The sequence below is a fragment of the Canis aureus genome, chromosome 17, assembly GCF_053574225.1.
Source record: "Canis aureus isolate CA01 chromosome 17, VMU_Caureus_v.1.0, whole genome shotgun sequence".
Lineage (NCBI taxonomy): Eukaryota > Metazoa > Chordata > Mammalia > Carnivora > Canidae > Canis > Canis aureus.
Window position 1 is genome coordinate 35715442 of NC_135627.1, and position 9601 is coordinate 35725042.

Genomic DNA, 9601 nt, shown 5'->3' on the forward strand with positions numbered 1-9601 from the left:
ACTTATTGCTCATCTTTTTCTAGGGTGAAAGCTGAGGCCGCTTATTTAAGGTGTAAATTTATAAACTATTTTAATGACGTGCCTTGTGTTTTCATTCTGATTCAGTTCAAAATTCTAATTTATCTTTTGATTTCTTGACCACTGGGTTATCTATAATTGTGCCATTTAGTTTCCAAATATTTTGAGGTTTTTCCAGAGATCTCTGATTTCTAATTTAATTGCAGTGTTGCCAAAAAATATACTTTGTAAGACCTTAATGTTTTTAAATTTATAAGACTTATTTTATGGTTTAGAATATGGTCCATGTTGCAAATGTTCAATACGTGCTTGAAAAGAATGTATTTCTCTATTGTAGATTGAATATTGTAGAATATCAGTTAGATGAAGTTGATTGATGATATTCAAATCTCTTATACCCTTGCTGATTTTTGGTCTAATGGTTCTCTAGTAGTAAAGGAGGGATCCTTAAATATTTTACTATATTTGTGGATTTTTCTGTTTCTCCTTTCAATACTGTTAGTTTTTGCTTCATGCATTTTGAAGCTGTTATTCTGTGCACAAACATTTGTAATGCTAAATCCTCTGGATAAATGAACATGTTTATCATTATGACATACTTTCTCCCTTTTAATATTATTTTCTCTGAAATCCACTTGTCTAATATCTGTGTAGACAGCTCAGCCTTCTTTTGATTAGTGTTACTATGGTATATCTTTTTCTATCCTTTCAGTTTGACTTACCTGTGACTTTGTATTTAAAGTAGGTTTCTAATAAACAAGTTGTAGTTGGGCCTTGCTTTTTTTCCTTTTAAATCACATATCATTTTGTGTTTTGATTGGATTATTTTATTTACATATAATGTGATTATTCGTGATTGGGTTTAAATCTAAATTGCTCCTTGTTTTCCAGTTATCTGTTTGTTATTAATTTTTATGTCTTTTGTTCATTCAGTACTCTTAGGATTTTACCTCTTTTCATAATATATTAAGTCATAATTCTTTGTTTTATTATTTTAGTGGTTGCTTTTTGGCTTATGATATACATCTAAACTTATTGAAGTCTAACTTAAAGTGTTATTATAACATTTTAAGTAAAATATCAGAATATTATGAAAGCATTTTGTCATTTCCTACTTACTGGCTTTTGTGCTATTGTTGGCTCTATTTTATTGCTATTTATGTTATAACCCACAACACTGAACTGCTATTATTTTTGTTAGAATGGTCAATGTATTTTAAAGTAATGTAAATAAGAAAATGTCTTAAATTTACTCACATCATTACTATTTCCTATTATCTTCATTCCTTTGGCAACTGTTTTTTCTATTGCATCTCTTGTGCCCGAAGAACTTTAGTATTTCTTTTAGTGTGAACCTGGTGATAATTCCTTCAACTTTCATATGTCTCTAAAGCCTACATTTTTTTTCTAATTTTTGAGGAAACTTTACATAAACGTAAAATTCTGGATTGACAAGATTTTATATTTTAATATACTTTGATTTTATTGTTCCATTATCTTCTCATTTACATTGTTTCTGATAGGAAATCTGTAGAATTTCTTGTCTTTGTTCCTCTGTAATGTGTCTTTTTCTTCTGGTTGCTTTTAAAATGTTCACTTTATTACATGTTTTGTGCAATTTGATAATATAACTTTGTGTTGTTTTTTCATATTATACTTGGACTTTGCTGAGATTCTTGGATCTGTGGTATAGATTTCATTAGGTTTGAAAATTTTGGAGTCATTATTTTTTGTAATGCTTTTCTCTTTCACCCTTTCTCTTTCTTCCAAGCATTCCAGTATACATATATTAGACTGCTTTAACTTGTCTTCCTGCTCAAGTTTTTTTCTTCTGCAATTTCTAATCTTCTCTTAAATCTATCCAGTGATATGTTATCTCAGACATTTGTGTGTCATTTTTCCATTATATTCATTTTAGTCTTTTATATATACACTCCATGTCTTAATATATTTATCAGATTATAATATATGGAATACACTTACAGTAATTGTCTTAATTCCTCTGTCCTCTGATTCTAACATCTATTAGTTCTGGGTGATTTTTTAAATGATTTTTTTCCCCTCCTCCTTATACCTTATGCTTTTCTGCTTGATTGCATGCATGGTGTTTTATTATTATATGGCAGTCACTTTGAATTTTACCCTATGAGAGTCTGGATATTTTAAATTCTTAGATGTTCTTGAGTTTTTTTTTTTTTTTTTTCTTTAGATGCTGTGTTGCAGGTTCCTTAAGACAAGGCCATGTTTCAATGATTATTTAGGAAAACACATGGTGTCAGCACAGAATCACACTCAAGACTGATTTACTATGGAGAAAGGATAAAAAAAAAATCAGTGAAGAGTAAAGGCACATGGGACAAAGTCTGAGGGAAATCAGGCCTGAGCTTCCAAGGGTCTTCCAGAGTAGGATCCCACAGGATACACTTAAAGCTTCCAGCAATGAGTTGTGACAACATGCATGAAATAATGCTGACCAGGGAAGCACCCCCAGTTTTTTAAGTTTGTAAGTTCCAGAGCCCCAGAAAGACAGAAGATATTTAGTGTACATCATTTGGTTTGTTCAATCAGTTTAAACACAGCAAGTCGCTCTTCTCAGTTAATGGTTGGAACCCTCCCCCAACCAAAATTCCCAGATACTAGCCAACGCCCACCTTGTAGGTACACCTTTCAAAGGGTAACGGTCAGGCCAGTCATGTTTAAAAATATATATATATATTTCTACACATATGTTATTAGATCACTTAGAAAAAGTTGATTCTTTCAGATTCTGATTTAAGTTTTCGTAGGTGGGGCTGGAGCAGTGTTTGCTCTGTGGTTAATTATTTCCCATTATTGAAACAAGACTCTTTGAGTACTTGTACAACAGCACATGAATTATAGATTTCAGAGCCTTATTATTGGTAATAGACATATTCCCAAACCAGTGAGCCAGGTACTATTACCTCTTTTTCTTGTGGATGTTTCTTTGCCAGCTGTAAAGTAATTTCCTATCACGGAGGTGTTGATTGGGACTCCATGGAAAATTCAAAGGAGCTTCTGTAAAGGAACTCTAAGTTTTCTATGCATCTCTTTCTTTCCCAGTTCCCTGCTCTGTGAACTCGAGTCACCCTGTTTTCCCTCCACTCTGAGCTCCATCTCCTGAATCACGAAGTCCTGCAGGCTGTGCCTGTTTTTTCTCCTTACACCTCAGGATGCAGTCTCTCTCCATATAGTGAGCCTTAGCAATCTTACGGATTATCTTATTTATTTCCTTTCTCTTGGAGATCACTGTCTTCCCAGATGTCCAGTGTCCTCAGAAATTTGTTTCATCTATTGAGCCTATTATCTAGTCCTTTTGGGCTGAAGGGTAAATCCAGTCCCTGTTATTCCACCTTGGCCAGAAGCTAAGATTTCTCAGGGAAGATAAACTTAAATAGTTACATGTGGCGGTCTAACATCAGGAGAGATTGGTTTAAATAGTTACGTTTTGAGATCTGTTATGAGGTTAGCTCCCAGTTTCTCAGTCCTTTCATATCCTTCTTCATTATCAGATTTTCTTTGCTTTTCTGCCACTGATAGCTCCCACGCTTAACCATCTGAACATTTTTTAGCAGTACTAACTTTAATCTTGCTCTCTTGCGTGTCTCTCACATCCACCCTGCTTGTTTGGTGCTGTATATGTCAGAACCTCTGAGTGCCTTGAAATTTTCTTCCCAAATGTATCATTTTTTCCACTAAGATGTCACTTATGCTGTCTAATGTGGCTGAACCACCTCCCTCTCTGCTCTATCTTTGTCTTGTTATCTCCTTGGAATCCTAGTTATGAATCAGGTCAGGTTCTAACTTCTCAGGAAGCAATTCTTGAAGCTCCTTCCAATTCACTTAACCAAAAAAGGCCACAGCCCTGCCTGGCTTTCTCACAAGGCCCTTGACTCCATGACTACATCTAGAAATAATTTTTTTTTATTATTTTATTTACTGTCCTTGAAAGTGAGTCCCTCAAGGCAACAAATTCTGTCTTCTTTTGTTATGTCATAGATCCTAGCTCTTGTGAATGATTTTTAAGAATTGAATAATAAATGTTTGCTAAAATATTATGGATTTATGGATTAAATTAGTCCTGAAAGAAATTTTCCATCATCTAATGTAACTATTCTCTAGATTAAAAGAATTCCGAGGCCCAATGAGAGCAACAGTGTATTTTAATGAAGCATCCACAGAAAGATTCTTTAGGGGTATGGGAACATATGGCTGAGGCCCTTGGTCAGGATGGCTCAGTGGAAGGCAGTGAGCATGAGGGATAAGCACAGAGCTAATCTAGATATAGGATAGATGAAGCAGAAAGAGGTAAAAAGATAGTTGGAGGGGATATGGTACTGGCAAGAATATAAAGATGTAATACATTATTTGTTTTATTAGTTTTATTTGCCTTCTGAACTCCTAACCCTAGTGTGTTTTATATCCCTCTACAGACTATAGAAGAAATAAGAAGAGCTGAGTCATATCCTTTAGAATGAAGAGAAATAATAATTATAATAATAATAAATGTAGCTAATATTTATTGCAAACTTACTCATTAATTATGTGTTAAGCACCCTCCTGAGAATTTGATGCATATAATCTCATTTAAGCCTCATAATGAATTTAAGGTGCTTTTGCATTCACATTCTCAAGATGAGGAAGAGGGGCTCAAAATGATTAACAACTTGCCCAATACTCCCACAGCCAGGAAATGTCAAAGCCAGAATTAGGATCTGAACAGCCAGTGGTTTTAACCATTGGTTTAGAGTTGTCATGACTCTCAACTAACTCGTGATAGAAATCCCAGATCACTTTTTTCTTAGACCAAAAAAGTGAAAGTATTTTTCAAATCTTATTTTAGCCTCTTTTGTAGTTTGATTCAGGGCCTCAATGATATGATTAGAAATTTCTCACCCCTTTCCAACAAGTCTTTCTTTCTTTCTTTTTTTTTTTTCCAACAAGTCTTTCTTTTGTTTTCCTCCTTTTCCAAGATCCATACCAAATGTAATTCCTTCTAGCAGTACAGGAACTTCATGTACCTATGTTCCGTTTAGGTAAAAACAGAATTTTTCCTCGCCAACACTGTGGCTAAAATAGCAAATTTTTTCACTCAAGGGGAATTCTCTTCTTCCCTTGTGTAATGAAGTTATGGATAAGTACTTCCAGGTCAACAGTTTCTAAGAAAGAGCATGTGAGTGAATTCTAGCTAGTGGATTGGGGACAGAGATGATATATGCTACTTCTAGGTCTAGCCCATTGAAATTTCCCATATAAGCCTTTCTATTCTTTTTTCCACCTATGGATGTTGCCCTAAGCGTGACATTGAAAAATTGGGGGCACCTGGATGGCTCAGTCAGCCTTCTGTTCAGGTCATGATCCCAGAGTCCTGGGATTGAGTCCTGCATCAGGCTTCCTGCTCAGTGGGGAGCCTGCTTCTCCCTCTGTCTCTGCCCTCACCGCTTGTGTTCTCTCTCATTCTCTCTCTCATGAGTTGTCTGTCTCAAGTAAATAAATAAAATATTTAAAGAAAAAGAAGAAGACATTTGATGATACAGTGCTTTCATTGGCCCATTTTTCTGAATGTGTGAAATAATACCCTCCTCATCTCTCACCTGTTTGGATAAGAAATAACTTCTATTTTAAAAAAATAATTATTAGAACACTTAGTGTTAATTAAAAAGTGAAATGATTATTTTCTTTTATGGTTTAAATTTGTTAATTTGTCCATGCCTAAAATTGGCTAAGTGAAATGCTGCTGTGACTGACTGGAGTCTCATAGTCACCCTTAGAATCAGAGAAGACCCTGCTGAGACTGGACTGGGAACAGGAGGGGGTGTCATTTACTATAGCTATGCTGTAGTATTTTTACCAGGAAAACAAAACAAAACAAAACAAAACAAAGTGGCAGATCGTCTCTAGTATAATTTTTTATGAAAGTTTCATCAAGTAATGTTTTCAGTTTATACTTTTCATGGCTTATTGACCCATACTATCTCATTTTATCATGTGTTTTTGTGAATTGTGTAATCTAAGTCCTCTTGTTCCCATTTTACAGTTGAGGACAGAGCTGAGGAAAGTTTAAGTATTTTTGTTTACTAAGTGTCTCTGGGTTTGATTCTTAATTCACTTGAAGTTGGATGTGACCAGAATCAAAGAAATGATGCTAATAGGAACTCTGTGAAATCTATAGTCGCTGCCCAATGCTTCTTTAGAGGAACACATATTGCTTCCTGGCTTCCCTATTTTCTTTTTTTTTTTTATTATTATTTTTTATTTATTTTTTTATTTTTTTAAAAATTTTTTATTTATTTATGATAGTCACCGAGAGAGAGAGAGTGAGGCAGAGACACAGGCAGAGGAAGAAGCAGGCTCCATGCACCGGGAGCCCGATGTGGGATTCGATCCCGGATCTCCAGGATCACGCCCTGGGCCAAAGGCAGGCGCCAAACAGCTGCGCCACCCAGGGATCCCCCTGGCTTCCCTATTTTCTCACAGAAACTGGGTAACTGCTAAAGATGAAAAAAGAAATCAAAGATGAAGACAAAGATAAAGGTGAAGAGATGATGAGCAAGAGGAAACACAAAGAAAAGGAGGAAGGGAGGACAGAGTAGAAGTGGAAGAGGAGAGTAAATGCATGATGAACTAAAGGCAGAGTGTGCAAGGGGGAAAAAGATAAGACAGCAAATGGTAGCAGTTATGGGAATGTGTTTTGATAGCTTAGAATGAGGGAAGAGAAAAGGCAGATGCAATTGAGGGGCAATATGGAGAAGTGGAGATCCCTGAAAGCAGGATTTGGGAGTAACTTGGTATCACTGTCAGGCAGTATATAAATACTCAGGTTGTATTTAACTCCTTCTTGCTAGTGAAATACCACTACCAATATTTTTAATATAACCTTGTGCAGAAATCAGTTTCTGTTTATGATTAAGTGAGCTAAGATTTTTTGAGAGTTAGCTATATTTGGAAGTTCATGCACATATTTGAAAGTCAGTCAGGTAGAGGTAATAGTAAGGATTTGAGTATTTCTATCCCTGGTGTCAAAAGTTAAATCTTGCATACATATCCACAGATGCTCTACTTGAATTCCTTATGACAAGGGGTTCCTAAAGAGAGTCATAACATTTCCTATGATTTTGAAGAGCATTCAATGCAGATAAGGAAAATTCCAGGTTTGTTGGCACAGTCTGCAACCTAAATTCACATTTCACTTTGCAGGACCCTTAATTCAAATCTGATTGATTTTTTTTTAGCTGTTCCAATTCATATTTTGCCCAATGGGTAGTCATATTTGTGGATGAATCTGCATTTGATACATTATTTTCTTGGCTTTTGAACAAAGATCAATATTAGGAAACATCTATTAAAAGTGTGTTCACTCTTGTTCAGTTGTTATGTTGAATACTGATTTCATGCTTGCTTTCCTCTGTATTTATGCTCAGAAAAAGAGCCAAACAACTGTTGGAACTTTCTTCACAGACTCTGAAATTATATCATTTTTTTTGTATGTGAAGAAGGTAAAGTATGATAAAGTATTTGATAAGCATATTCCTAGCTTATACTCAGTGAAACAGAGAAGTATTTAATTTTAAAAGTCTTGACTTCCTTGAGAATCTGAAATTTATTATAAGAAAGGAACTTATGACTGACCTGCTTAATTTCAGTCAATTTTAAGGCTAATTTAATTAGGGGAACTTACATACAACAATAAACATATTTGTAAGACAAAGAAACACTTTTCTGGGGAAATCATTATGGAAACTGAAAACGTTCCAGCAAATAATCCCAGTACACTGTAAGGAAATCAAGTCAGGTTGCAGCAATTTAGGAAAGGACAAATACCCACCATTTGCTTTGACGTGGATGGAACTGGAGGGTATTATGCTGAGTGAAGTAAGTCAATCAGAGGGCAATCATCATATGGTTTCACTTTATATGGGGAATATAAGAAATAGTAAAAGGACTTATAAGGAAAAGGAGGGAATGTGAGTGGGAAAGATTAGAGAAGTTGACAAAACATGAGTGACTCCTAACTCTGGGAAATGAACAAAGGGTAATGAAAGGGGAGGCAGACGGGGGGTGGGGGATGGGGTAACTGGGTGATGGACACTGAAGAGGGCACTTGATATGTTGGCAAATCTAACTTCAATAAAAAAATATACATACATACACATACTTAGTTGAGCCTTAAAATTAATTTTTGTTTAAACATAGTTTTTGGGAGTTTTTTTTTTTATTTGAAAACTCAGAGATATAATGACTTAGATTATTTTAGTTGGGAAATCCATGGGAAGAAATCTGTCAGTGGAGTTCTCTGAAAAATAGACTCTGAGATAGAAATTTGCATGCAGATATTTATTGGGATGTGCTCTTTGGGTCAACAACTGGAAGAGAGTGAAAACAACAGGAATGGGCAAAGGAAGAAGGTGAGTGCTGTCATAGGAGGAGTTTCAGCCAATCCCATGGGAACTGGGATGACAGCAGAGATGTACAACAAAAGGTCAAGGAGGAGTAGGCCTTCTACTCTTCATGGAGTAGTCATTAGATGTGGATTGTTTCCAGGAAGGGGATACAACCTTGGATGGGGTGGCTCTCTTCAGCTGAGACCAATGTTGGAGAAATACTCTGATGAGAGATGTTAACAGCTGACAAGCTGGAGGAATGACTCTTGAAGTGGGGGACATGGTTCGTATACCACAGCATCCGCTACAGTTAATAAAAAACCCCAAACTATAAATGTTCTTCCAGGGTACACAGCTGAGTCTCAGAAGCTAGAACATGGTGCAGAAGAAGGACATAGCACTTCTGTAGCAATGGCATGAAGGGGCTTTCTCATTGTACACCTGGTATTCTTTGCTCTTTATATTCTGCTTTGTAGTATTTCAGCTGTGTCCTGTCTCTGCTTTTATTACGGTGGCTACTGTTGTTATTGGCTCATGTATCTTTTAAGTCATGACTTCTAAGGCTTCAGAGATACCACAGCATTCTTTCTGTAGGCTCTCTCCTTCTATATAAGTCAACAGTCTACTCTTGCCTCACATTCACATTTCCTAGGGAAGAGAATGTGACTATATTAGACCATGTCTGTTCAACACAAAGTGTGTTTCCTGGGAGGTCTCTTGTGCCAGGTCCTGTTATGCACTGGTCTATATAAATGATTGCCTTTGAGTCTGTGATGTAACCACGTTATGAGGTCACAGGGTATATATACAACATGATGATCTATTTATAAATAACTGACCAGAAGTAGGGCTCTGGACAAGGCAGGTAGTAAAAGGCTGTTCAATAGAAGTTAATTTAAACTGAAGCTCATTGCTTGGTTTATTAATTCATAGTAATGCTCCTTTTATAGATTTACCACCTGAAATGTTTGACCCAGCAGAAGTTTTCAGATTTCATTGTGCACCTGATGTCCTGAGAAGATAGTTTAAAATGAAGATTCGTGAGGTAACAAAAAACATTCTGTGTCCATTAGGTTGTAGGTAACAAAACCACTATACTTACTGTCAGAAGAGAGAGATACAAAGGAGGCAATCAGATGTTTGCAACATTGTTGGGAGGGTTGGCATACCAGATTCCAGATTTG